Here is a 13,973-nt window from a genome sequence, read left to right as displayed (position 1 = left end):
CCTGGGGTGACTGGGAGAAATGCACCAGCCTTTCCGGGGTGGGTATTTAGGAGGTCTGTGGCTCCCCAGGAAACAGCCATCCAGGAAGCACACCAGGAGCTGTACTTTGAGAACCACTGCTCTAGGCTGATGCGTCCAGTGTGGTCCAGTCAACCATGAACAGGTACATGTGGACAATAGAGGCTGTTTGGGTAACAATTTCACAGGGGAATGTGAGCATGGAGTAAACAACCACTACCCCTACCGTACCAGCCACGACTCCACCCTCTGGACTCTCAGGTGGCTCCTCGCAGATAATCACCACGTCGCCCTGGGCTTACCTCCATCATATAAACTGAGCACTTACCACTCTGCAGCAAAAGTTCCTTATCGTTGTCCATTCTGGAGGAATTTCCCCAAAAATTTCAAAAAAGAGGAAACAGTAACTAAGAGTTTAGTTTTATGGTCAGCCCCCAAATGATTCAAGAAAAAGAGTTACTTTAAAGAGATAAAACCTCTTCTGTGCCAGTAGGACATATCTGAGCAATTTTTACATCAGTAACTGGCTGATCAGATTTTTTTTTTTAAAGGGGTGAGGGCATGAAAAGGCAGACCACAAAGCATGGTTCATTTAACCATCTATAGGAGAGAGCACGCTACTCTGGTCAGACCTAATGTGAATGGAGACTGGGGAGAGTGGGGGCTGCAGACAAGGGGCTTCTGGTGTCCTGGTGACCCTAGCAAGAGCTTCACTGCAACCAGATGGTATCCCCAGGTGACCTTACAGGCCAGCGCAACCAAAGCTTTTCCACATCCTCTCATTCTGATTCCATACTCACCAAGCGAGCTCTCACTATGGCTTCCTTTCCCATGTAGGTCTGCCTATAGGGAGAGAATGTGCTGATCATGCGTACTTTTGAATATCTAGGTTCCTGTGGTAGTGCTCTCCCACCATGAATCGATTACCAAAATTGAGAAAACAGGAACGTCGTATTTGGTCACACTATTTTCCGACATAAACCAATAATTCATTATGGCTTAGCTTCGTTAACGTGGATCTACTGATGTAAGATGAGTCCTCAGGTGAGGTAGGGCCTCTGAGTCTCCAAAGGCTTGAGTGCCAGACACTGGACTGCTGTCTGAAGCATTCACCAAGGCCAGAAAAAACCAACCCACCCCCGGTGGCTCACTGGGACAGCATGTCAGTCTTTCCCTGGGTGGTAACATGCCATCAGCATGGCCACCAATCTTGGTAAGCATGTTTTCTTACTCTCCACTTAACTGGAGTTCTCATTCAATAGACACTGAGACCAGGGATTATGTCACTCACTTCCGGAGACCCGAAGTCCAGCATGATCACGTCCCAGATCAGGCACAGTATCAATGCTTGCTGACAGAATGAGCAGTATTTGGCTGTTTTGCTCACTTCCCCCCATGATATGATTCACTGAGTATGGTCTGAATCAGTGAGCAAACCATGAACAAAGAGTACAAGACCTACTGAGTCCCCGGTTCTTCAGTACCTCTCTCAGATCCAGCCAATTCACTTATCCCTCTTCTGTGACCCTAACCCAAGCCACCATCTCTCACCCAGATCCGAAGAGGTCTTCCTGGACCCACTGTTTCTACCCTCCCCTTCTGAACCCTGCAACCACATGGTATTTTTAAAACACAAATCTGATTATCATGGTGCTGCCATGGCTTCCCATGGTGCTTCAGATCAAGCCCAATTACCTACCACGGATTGCAAAGCCTTTCACAGTGCAGCTCCACTTTACCTTTTTCTCATCTCAAACACCATTCTTTTCTTTCCTTTGTTCTAGGCTTCTAGTCTAGACTAGATCCTGGACTCCCAGCTCCCTTAAGACTGCTCTTCTCACGACACACTACCATCCACCACGCTTCAGGGCTCAGCCTTAATGTCCCTCACTTTCTCAGGGAGACCCTACATGGCCTCTCCCAGATTAAGTTAATGCCTGAAGTGAACCTTCTCTTTCAAAGGCGTGAATCACACAATTATTTTTTCAATGTCTTTCATTACCCAAAAGACTATGAGCTCCAGGAAAACACTTCCTTTTCCATTTGGGGCCATGTTTGATAGATGAATCAATGAATTTCTCATGTTTCTTTATTCACCCAATAAGAAAGAAAGGGCAGGCCTGAAGGAGTAGCTGAATGTTGCGAAGACCAAGGAGAATCTGGTGAACACGTGACCCACCAGAAGAGCCTGTGCATTCTCAGAGAGCACACAGGGTGCTCGTGTGGCCATATGGAACACGTGTACAGTAGGAAAGTGTCAGGTTGAGGAAGGATGTGCTCAGTCCAAGGATGGGTGTGGCACTGCGAGGAGGGAATTCAGCTCACCTGGACACCGCCACCTAGCGTTTGGACCTAGTCCCTCTTCCTCTTGCAAGTCGTCTCGGAGAAGGGTAGAGCTGGGGAAGGAAAAGAAAATGTGAGCCACCGAACTTACTTCCCAATTACTGAATTTCCAGGCTGGAAATGACCCCACACAGCTGCATCTTTGCCTCCTATAGTGGTAGAGGTAAAATGATACCAAGAAGAACAGCTTTTCCTCCCACGGTGGAACGGCCATCGGCATTGCTCCCTGGGGTGTATGTTGTACCCTGGCTATAATCATAGCTTTTTTCCAGTGAGGGTATGTCAATCGTGTGCAAGCCAATCTCTGAGTGTCTTAGAAACTTCTCTAATAAGCAGAGCAAAACAGTAAAGACTTGGGATTGAGAAATCCTATTTAAGACCCCAATCTCCCACTTATTAGCTATGCTGCACTGGCCATCCTTCTAAAGGCAAGAGACACACACTGCAGGTACAAATTGGAGGGAAAAAATAGCTAAGAAGGTAGTATTATTTACTGTTAATTAAGTGCCTCATACAGTGCTTATTAGCACCTTACTTTTAGCATCTCTGTTAATTCCCACCACAACATAATTTTCTACTTATTTCACACACAAAAAAGCAGAGGCTCAGAGAACTCAACCTCAGAACTCATGGCAATTACAGATCAACTAACGTCTTTTTGGAAAACAGTAATCTACAGACATTTTTCATGGAAACCTTGTGGAATAATGATATAGGCACCCCTTAGAAAGGTGAGTAAAACTCCAGTTCTGCCATGCGATAGCCAGTGATGCAATGCCAGAAATTTTACTGTGCTGTACACCTAAGTAGCATGAAAGACTAGCTTATATTACAATCTTAATGCTATTATCATCAACATTACCAGTAGATAATGGTATCATTACTTAACCTTACACAATAATTGAGGCTGTCAACATGATCCCCGTGGACGACACATGTTTCAAGCCCCACTGTGCCTCAGAGCATGCGTTCAATCAATCAGAGGCCCCGAGGGGGATGCACCTTCAGGACTATGGTTCTGGTTTATGTTAACGCTGTCAGTCATGGGCAGATATATAACTAGGTCCCGCCCACAAACAAGGAATCCAGGGCTGCTCCCTCTCGCCCCGCCCCTCCCAGCCCCGCCCCACCTGCCAGCCCCTCCTCCGTCCCATCATTTCTCATGCCACGCCTCCCTCATAACCGCGCTCTGCATTCTCCAGGCTGTCTACGAGATTGAGGCCTTTTCCTTCATGTCACCTCCCACCGCCCTCAGAGCCTGCCACGCTCTCCTTCGCCTTCTCACTTAGATCCACCCCTTCCCCAAATCTATTAAAATTCCCACTTTCCTATGTGACCCCCGGCCATGCGCAGTTGAAACCCGTCCCACAGTCCCAGGGACAAGGCTCTGCACACCCTCCAGGGAACACGACGCCGTCGCGCGGCCGCCAAGATGTGCCGCAGCGGCAAGCAGTGGTCCACCTGGAGCCTGCGCAGCGAAGACGGCGGGGTGAGTTCCATCTCCCAGGACGCCATACACAGCCCGCCCCGCAGTCCTACTGGCTCTCAATACGGCGCATGCGCAGAAAGCAAGGGCCGCAGGGCTCCACAGCCCCGTCCTCGGACCCGCCCCCTGTAGCCGGCCCAGTGTCAGTCAAGATGGCGCCTGCGCAGTAGGCCTCGGCTGGCACCTGTCGGCCGGCAGAGCACTAGGTGGGCAAGGGTCTGCAGCCCCTCCCTCGGGCTGCCCCTGCAGTACCACCGTCATTCAAGATGGCGCCTGCACAGTAAGCTTCAGCTACCACCCCTAGGCCAAAGTACACAGCGCTAGATGGGAAATGGTCTGCAGTCCCCTGTTAGTCATACAAAGCATAAAAGCCCCTCCCTTGGGCCCACCCCAGCAGACAGCACCGCTGTCATTCAAGACAGCGCCTCCACAGTAAGCCTTGCTCGCCACCTGTCAGTCAACAAACAGTACTAGAGTGGACAAGGCTCTACAGCCCTCCCTCGGCCCGCCCCCTGCAGCCCCACAGTAGTTCAAGATGGCGCCTGCGCAGTAAGCCTTGGCGCCACCTGACGGCCAACGAACAGTGCTAGAGTGGGCAGGGCTCTGCAGCCCCTCCCCTGGCCCGCCCCCTGCAGCTCCGCCCTCATTCATAACAGTGCCTGCGCAATAAGCCTCGGCGCCACCTGTCGGCCAACAAGCACTGGATCAGAGTGGGCGGGGTTCTGCAGCACTGTCAGTCCCCAAAGACGGCCCGTGGCCCCATCCCCTCAGCCCAGTCGACAGGGCACCTGCGAAACACGGCTGGGTGGCACCCCCCGCCCCAGCCCTCCCCCCCAAGCCAAGAGATCTAGCCAGAAACATCCCAAGGTGAAAGCAGTTCAGGAAGGCAACGACAGGGGAAGGGGTGATGCTCTGCAACCCCCAGACCAACCAAGGAGAAACAGCGGGCACAATGATAGCCCGTAGCCCTCTCCCTCAGGACAGACAGCTCTCCAGCAACAACAGTGTCGGCAAACTCTGGGCCACATGGACCCTGCCGATAAAACAGCCCCCCAGTCACCAGCCGTCGCCCAATCTCAAGTCAGACCTCAAAACCTACGCTAGTCAGGGTGGCACGTCGCGGCAAGCGTCCGCGGCAAGTGTCGGCGGCCAAGCCCGTGACCAGCAAAGAAGGTGTGAGGTAGCAGGACCCCCGCAGCCTTCAATCACAGCAAAGAACACAGGGCACCGCTACCCTCAGCCCCGCCCCTGCGGCCACCCAGCCAAGACCAGGCCGCGCATGCGCAGCGAGCCTCAGCCGCCCCCATCAAAGATGGCGCTGAGGTAGGCGGGGCTTGACCACTCGATCTCTTTTGAGACCTGCAGTCAAGACAGCCCTTGGCCCCACCCCAGCCCGCACCAACCAATCAGGACAGCGCCTGCGCAGCCACTCTTATCTGACACATCAAAAGTGACGCCAGGGTGGGCGGGCCCGCAGTCTGTCACCGCCCAGAGAAAAACATCCCGCAGCACGACTGCCCTCGGCCCCGCCCCTTAGCTCCTCCCGCCGCCACTGCGGCAAGCAAGTCCCGCCCCCAAAGACCGGCAAGGATGCAGGGGCGGCCGGAGCAGACCTGGCCAATCTGGGACCCCGTGGGATGGGGTGTCCTCTGCAGCCCCCCGACCAAGCTGAGGAAACGGGAGGGCGGGGCGCAGGGGGGGGGCGCGCTGAGCCTTTCCGCGCTCGTTAGGTATGGCCCGCCACTTCTCCGGCACCCACCCCAGCGGACTGCGGTGACAGGAGCCCGCGGCCTTCCCGCCCCCTACCCAGGACGGCCAGCCATCCCTGTCCTCCACTATGCCCAGGAAAGGTGGCATGGGAGCCCCCACCCCAGACTCCAGCCGGCAGCGCAAGATGGCGCCGCTGCGGCAAGTGCGGCAGCCCCGGCCCGCTGACCAGGGTCTCGAACCTGCGGCATCCCATCCCCGCGCACCGTCCAGACGCGGATGTGCGGGCCGAGGCGGCCGGACTCACCTCGCCACACCGCACCTCAAGGCACCGCCCCGCCCCTGGCCGAAGGTCAGCCACGGCGCAGCCCGTGCACAGTCTACTGCCCCCACACGGCCCCGGGCACCCGGCAGCGCCACCAGCCCATGGTGGACATGTCCACTCTTCCGCTCCGACCTCGTCCTCCCGCAGCTCCCGGCGTCTGCACCGAGCCCCGGCCCGCGACTCCTTGTCAGGCTCTCCGCAGAGGCGGGGCCCCGGCGCGGGCAAATCAGAAGCAGCGCTACACGCCCTGGGCCCCCCTCGCCACGCCCCCAAGCCCTGCCAATCAGGCCGCAGTTGCCGTGGCGACGGCTTGGCGCGAAGGCAGCAGGCTGACGTCAACGAAGCCCATGCTAGGGGCCCTGAGGAAGGGTCTGGAAAAGGGGGAGGGGGAGTGAGTGTGCGACCCCCAAACAAAGAAGGGGGGTGACGCAGAGAAAGGCCCGCTAGCGACTCCCAAACGCAAAACCTCTGAAGAAAAAGAAAAAAAAAAACCCATACATTTGTCTAAGAAAATGAAAATCCGGCGGACAAAAATATGTATGTTGAAGTTAAAGACAAACGAGAAAGTGGGAGACGAGACTTTTCCGCCTGGGACACATGAAAGACACGGGGCTAACTTCCCTAATAAACGAAGACCTCTTGGAAACCGATACGGTAAAGACCAAACTAAGCCAGAAAATTGGGCAAAAAGGGAAGAAACTGGCAATTCACAGGAAAATACAAATGGCTGACAGACCTACAGGACAAAACTCACGACCTGACTCCCAAAGAAACGTAAAACCGAGAGCCCGGACCAGCACGGTTTAGCGGATGCTCTCCTGAGGCGGCCTCGCGCGTCGCCGCCTGGGACAGGCTGGGTCAGTCCCACCCGTGGCCACCCGGACCGTCGGCCGTGCAAGGCACACAGACGCGTGAGGAAACCCGTATGCGGCGGGAAACGGCGAGGTAGCGCCGCTCGGGACGAACGACGGCCGAGGACTCAATAGAGTTAGTCAAACACTCAAGTGGCCGAAGTTTGTAGACATGACCCGGTAAGTGTTTTCATTTGTTTGTTAAAGATGAACACACACACAGGTAAAACCTCTGGGAAAGTGTACAAGAAACTGTTAGCCGGTTACCTCTAGGGAAAAAGGATGAGGGGAAGGAATATGGAGGAGGGATCTTTCCCGTCTCCAGTCCATACTGTTTGAATCTCCTGGCCAGAAATATGCATTTCTTTCCCAGTAGTAGAATCAATGAATTACAAAAAGCTCACTGATGCACCCTTTGATCCAACTATTCCACTCTCCAGGAGCTAAGGGAAACGAACTAAGCTAAGAGGTACGAAAGATTATATGCAGGCATATTCACGTAGCATTTTTTATTAGAAAAATGTACTCTGCGGAAGAAATAAATTGTATTCTGGCAAAGCCATACACTGCAATTTTATGTGGCCAATTAAAATGTAATTTTTTAATTTTAAAGGAAAAGATTCATAAGATACAGTTAATTACAAAAAGCAGGTTACCTAAGCACAAAGAACATGATACCCAGATTCAAATTTTATACTTAATAAGTATAAATATTTATAAATCAGTGGTTGCTGTGTACATTAAGAACTACTGGCTTTTGGGGTGGGGGATGTTTGAAACTCCCCAAGTCTTCAGCAGTCTCTTCTCACCCAGCAGTGCCACATAAACATAAAATCTGAATGAAAACATTGTGTTTGCTATGTACCTTTGAAAATTATTCCCCGGGAGCTTCTACAGAAATTCTAGAGGCACCACTAGAAGTGAATGTGGTACTACCCTTAGGTCAGAGGTTTTCAAATCTGGCCGCACATTAGGATCCCCTGGGGGAGCTGTCAAACATTGCAGGTGCCCAGGGTCCCAGAGAGGTGTTTGTTTTGGAGCTCCTTAGGGGATCCTCAAGTCTGGTTATGGTTTAGGAGGTGATTTTAATGCAATTTAGGGACCCCATCCCCTCTTTCCTTCTCAAAGACCTCTATCTGCAACACAGCTTTTTCTCTGGATCCCAGGTCGTTCATTCCCATCAAATACCACATGCTCTCAGAGCTTCTCCAGCTACTACCCCTTTTCTCAGCACTCTCTCCCTGCCCCCACCAAAAAAGCCCTCTTGATAGAGTGGCCTTCTGTCACCGACTCAACAGCCTTACAGCACATTCTCTCCCCCTAGCATGCCACACGGGCTTCCATCCTTTCCACACCCCTGAAACTGCTTGGCAATTTCAGCAGTTCTCCATGTGGCTAGGAAACTTGTTCTTAATCTCACTTGATCTTTCAGTAACATTCAACATCCTCATTAAAACAAACAATGATAACAAAAACTATCTTATTTTCAGAGACACTATACTGCCCTGGTTTTCCTCCCATGTCCTCTTAGCTGGCTTCTGCTTTGTTCAACCTCCCAAGGCTCAGAACTCAGTCACTAGCCTTCTCCATCAACGTCTACTCCCTAGGTAGCAGTCTCACCTAGCCGTATGGTTTAAATAGCACCTGCATGCCAACAGCTCCCTCTGCCCCGGAACTCTCCACAGAGGCCCAGTCTCATATATCCAACTATCTGCTTAACAGCTGACTGTTCTACCAGGATGCCTAATGGGCAACTCAAAACATTGAAAACAAATAGTAATTTCCCTTTTCCCCATTTCTATAAACAGCACCAGTTGCAGTAGCCAAAAATCTCGCAATTGTTCTCGATTCCCCTTTCCCTTACCATCAACATCCAATTCGTCAGCAAGTCCTGCTGACTCTACATCCAAGATACATCCCAAATTTTTCCTATGTTTTTCCTCTGCATGATAGTCCTAATTACCATGATTTCCCCTAGATATTAGCCCACTCATTTGACTACCTGATTCCATTCCAAACCCTTCCCTCCAATATTCTCTAGACAGCATCCAGGGTGATCTTCTTTAACTGAGAATAAGACATCGTGTTGCAGCTTGAATTACCTCCTATTCCCTACCCCAATCACACTTCAGTATAAGTCTAAAATCCATATAAGGTTAAAAGGCGTCAATATCTTTTGTCATGGAAGAATGTTAAATAATCTTTTCCTTCAGATTTCTGCATTTTTTACCTTAAGAAATCCCTCTCCACATTGAAGTCATAAAGATATTATAATAGCCTTAAGTTTTACTTTTTTAGGTTTAGTTTTATATATGTTCTGTGGTATGGCATGTTTCTGTACAAGTGGACCTGCTCCTAAACTCTCTAGTCTGTCCCACTGGCCCATCTGTTTATCTGTATGCATTTTACACATCATATTAATTATTGGAGCTTTACAGTATCTTGATATCTGGAAGGACACTTGCCCTAGCTTGTTTTTCAAAAGTGTCTTTGGTTATTCTTAGCCCTCGACTGACATTTTACTAAATCCATAGAGAAATTTAAAGAGAACTAAAAACGTTTTATCAACACCTCCCATCTTTGCCTATCGTCTATGCTACCCATTTATTCATGTCATCTACAGCCATCAACAGTACATTGTAATTTTTTTCCCTTTAAGATCTTATTTGGCTTTAGGAGGTCTTTCTTCCTATTACTTACCTAACTGGTTATTTTGGGGTTACAACAGTAGTATAGCTTTTTAAAAATAACTTATTTACAGAAAAGGTGCAAAGATAGTGTAAACATTCCTTACCCAGTTTCCCCTGATGTTAACATCTTACCTAACTTTGGTACGTTGTCAAAATGAAGAAATTACCATTAGTACAAAGCTAGTAATTAAACTACAAACTTTCCATAAATGTCTTCCTTCTGTCCCAGGATCCCATCTAGAACGCCACATTACATTTAGTTGTTATGTCTCCTTAGACAACTCCAGGCTGTGACAGCTCCTCGGTATTTCCTTGTTTTTCATAACTTTAGCAGTTTTGAGGAGTACTAGTCAGGATTTTTAGGAAATCTCTCAATTTGAGTTTGTCTAATATTTTCTCATGATTTGTCTTGGGTTATGAGTTTTTGAGAAGAATTATCTGCTCTTGCCTTTTATATGTTAATTTTTTAAATTCAGTGAATTTGCTGACCTCTCCTTGTTAGTTCTAATAGTTTCTCTCAGATTTTCCTGGATTTTTTAAAATGTTAAACTGTTTATTAATGACGATTTTTAATTTTTATTGACAGTTATATCTCATTTCTATCATAATGCGTTCTGGGGTGATACGGAATAAGTCTTGTTCTAGACTTGAAAGGGGATACTTTTCTTTCAGTATCAAGTAAAAATGTTCACAATAAGCTTTTTTGTAGAGCGTCTTTGTTGGGGGTTAAGGAAATTCCCTTTAATTCTAGTTTTCTAAAAATTTTATCATGAATAAGTTCAATTTTTATATAATGACTTTATTATCTATTGGGAAGATTATACTTTATTTTATATAATCTGTTAATGTGGAGAATTAAGGCAAATTTTCTGATGTTGAAACATGTTGCGTTCCTAATCCCTACTTAATCATGATTATGAGGGTCTGATTTATATACACATACAGGAGGATTCTACTGGGTTATATTTTACTTTTGTTTTTGCACCTAAGTTTTTACTTTATTATACTTGTTTCATTTCAGTATCAAGGTTACACTAGCCTTATAAAATTATTTGGATTATTACCTTGCTGCTTATATTCTCTACAACAGTTCATAAAAAATAGAGATTCTCTGATTTTTGAAAGTTTAATATAACACTATAAAATTGTCTAAATCTGATGTCTTTTTGCATGGAATATTTTTGACTTAGTTTCCTTAGCTTTGTACTTATATTTCTGCTTTGTCTTGAGTCAATTTTAGTGATTTATATTTTCCAAGAAAATTGTCCACCTCACTTAAATTTATTAGCACATAATTATTCACAGTATTCTTTTGATTTTTAATCTAGTCCTCATTGGTAATTAATAATTTGTCCCCTTTTCTGTTACTAATATCATTTAATCTATTCTTATTTTTATCATCAGTTTCACTAAAGATTTGACAATTTTATGTCTTTTAAAGTGCTTTTGGTCTTTTGACCATATTCTTTCTTCTTTTCCATTTAATTAATTTCTGTTCTTTATTTTATTATTTCCTTCCTTCTATTTATTTGAGTTTCTTTTCCTAGCAACTTAAGTTGCATATTTAACTCATTTACCTTTAACCTTTCTTAATTTTTAACAGGTACATTTAAGGCTGTAACATTCCCTTCAAGTACCACTTGAACTGCATTCCATGTATTTCATTGTTGTTTGGTACTATATTCCATTGTTTCAATTAGATTTCCTCTTAGTCACATTAAGGAATGTGTTTAGGTTTTCAAGTTCTTTAAAAATCTTTTGATTATAGATTTCTAATTTAACTGCATTATAGCCAAATGATATGGCCTATATGTTATTACTGGATATTTGTTAAAATTTCCTTTGTGATCTTAGGATGTGATCAATTTTTAATTGTTCGATGTATTAGAAAAGAATAAGCATTCTCTAACTATCAGGTACCAATTTCTATTTATGTTCATAAGAGCAAGCTTTCTTTGTGTTTACATTTTCAGTATTCTTATTAATTTTCTGTCTGCTTGATATATCAGTTCTAAATAATTATAATAAAATCTCCCATTATGCCTACGGTTTCACCCATTGCTCCTGGTAATTCTTTTAGCTTTTGCTTTATATATTTCAAGGCCATGTTTTTAGGTAGGAACAAGTCCATGATTTCCTCTAAATCAGATATCAAAGAAATTAATCTAGAAGTCTGCCTTTAATAGAGGAGTTAATCGATCACATTTTACATTTCTGATATAGTTGCTTGTTAAATGTGCCTTTTCCTTTGCTTATTTTCTCCTTTCTTGCCTTCTACTGAGTTGATCAAGTTTTCTTTACTTCTCTTTTTTCCCTTTGCTAATTTGAAAGCTTTGAATTATATTTCAGTTGTTTTATTGTCTATCTTTAAATTCCTAATTTATATACAAGTACATATTTTTTAAGAGTATAAAATAATAAAGGATCCTGGCATATCTTAGCAATTCATTGAATTTCCTATACCCACTTTCCTGGTTATTGTCTAGAATTTTGGCTATATATTTTTAAAACAACTAAAAGCACAATTTTTACAGTCAATGATTAATTATATTTATTGATATTTTGATAATTTATTCTTGTTTCTTGAATTTTACTCCTTCCCTCTAGGTTCTTTTTTTTCTCATTGTAATAAATCCTTAAATAAGCCTTTCAGACAGTCTATTTGTATTTCTAACGATGGCTTTAAAAGATATTTTTTGAATGACGGTTTACCTAGGTATGGAATTCTGAAGTGACCCTTATCTTCTCTGCTTATTTTGAAGATATTATTCTATTGTCTTCAACATTTAACATTGCTGATGAGGTGTGCTATAATCTAAATGTTCCTAACACTGGTTTTTCCCTCTGTAGCTTTTCAAAAGGTGTTTGTTACATATGGATTTATTTTTGTTTATCCTGCTCAGGAGTTGTGTGACCAATGAAGGTCTTTCTTCCATTCTGGAGAATTCTTGGCCAATATATTCTGTCATTCCAACTCTATTCTATTTTTCTCAAACTATTAGAGTATATTGGCCCTTCTTAATCTATCCTCCATTTATCGTCTCTATTTTTCATATTCTTTTCTGGGTTGTTTTCTGAGTAACTCCTCTTTCTAACTGCATCCAATGTACTGTTTCCCTTGATGTGTTTTACAATGGCTATTTTGTTTTCATGTCTAAGATTTTTAATCAGTACTCTTTTATATCCACCTTTCTCAAATGGATGAACATTTTATTCATACTGTTCTTTATCTTTCAAGAATCTTAAAGTCAAACTAAAACTGTTAGAATGGCATTTTGTCAGGAATGAATTCATATCCTGACTGACTTTGTTGTCTTATTTATTTTAAGTTTTCCTATGTTTAACTGAGTGCTTTGCAATTTTAATTTCTAAGTGTTTCTCCTATGGGATATCTCCCCCTACCCCACCCATCTCTTCCCTCCATATCTAGCCTTTTTTTTTGGTAGTGTCTGCTTTGCCTCTGAGAAACTTAGTCGTGAGACAAGTCTTATATCATCAACTGGGGGCTCTGTGCCGTGTGATAAAGGGGTAATATTAGTCACTGAGCAAAATTTAAGCTTCGACTGGGTCCACTCTGCATGGCCATGTTTTTATCTCCTGCCACTGCTCATAATATAAGCTGGAGCCCTGAGTAACTATTACTGGCTTTTTGCAGTCTCATTTCATGTCAGGAGAATATCACCCCAGCCCCTGTTTGACACAATGAGCCTGGGACCTCAATAGGCACAGGGTACTTCTGGACCTCATTAATCCACAGCAGTCAAATTGTTAACTACCTCTGCCTATTTAAAGATCAGAAGTCCAGCAGGTTCATGTCTTTAACCCCACAAATCCTTGTTTTTCTGTTCAGTTTTTGATCCATACAGATGTCATATATATCTAGATCATTACAAGTTTATATTTAAAAGAGGTTGGTTTGAAGTGTGAATGCAGAACTCACAGCACCATCTCAATCAAAAATATTATCTTCTAAATTGTCTATAGCAGTAGTTCTCACTTCTTTCCCAAGTGTACAATGGAGTTTTACTGGGGCTATATGACATGTGGTATCATGACAGAGTGAATGCTGAAGCAGTTGAGAATCTAGCTGTTTTCATTTAAACCAGATGTTAAAGAGATTTGCAAAGATGTAAAACTATGCCACTCTTCTCAGTAATCTTTTGTCTTGGGAATTATGTCTTTTTTTAATTTAAAAAATGTTGCTTCTATTAACATGTAATGGACTACCTATTTTTAAATTAATTAACATACATTTTAAATTCTGTTTTAATTTCTAAAACTATGTATATTGATAGGTATAATCTACATAAACAAAAGTTCTTTGGAGTCCTCAATCATTTTCAAGAGTGTAAATGGGTCTTGAGACAAAAAAGTTTGAGAACCTCTGGTCTACAATAAATCTATACTAGATTGGGCTACTATCTGGGTGGTATGATCCCATGGATTAGCACAGAGCTTAATACATGTAAGTCTCTCAATGAATGCTTATTCATGCATTCTTTCAACAAATATTTGACTACCTACTACATATAAGGACCAGTGCTAGGCCAGGT

The 13,973-nt window shown here is 44.7% G+C and overlaps 1 protein-coding gene across 1 annotated transcript in view; it reads right to left on the bottom strand.

Annotated features, from left to right (window-relative positions):
- Positions 1 to 6,400, bottom strand: part of ZIM2 (zinc finger imprinted 2) — a 120,730-nt gene extending 114,330 nt beyond the window's left edge. Inside the window, exons 1-2 of the mRNA XM_060000090.1 lie at positions 5,862 to 6,400; positions 2,344 to 2,414 (exon numbers count right to left, since the gene is read on the bottom strand). The gene's annotated coding sequence lies outside the window, so the exon portion shown is untranslated. The remainder of the gene's footprint in view (positions 1 to 2,343; positions 2,415 to 5,861) is intronic.
- Between the last annotated feature and the right edge of the window lie 7,573 nt (positions 6,401 to 13,973).

Source organism: Delphinus delphis, chromosome 20 (assembly GCF_949987515.2).
Source record: "Delphinus delphis chromosome 20, mDelDel1.2, whole genome shotgun sequence".
Classification (NCBI taxonomy): Eukaryota; Metazoa; Chordata; class Mammalia; order Artiodactyla; family Delphinidae; genus Delphinus; species Delphinus delphis.
This window is presented reverse-complemented; position numbering and strand designations above follow the sequence as displayed.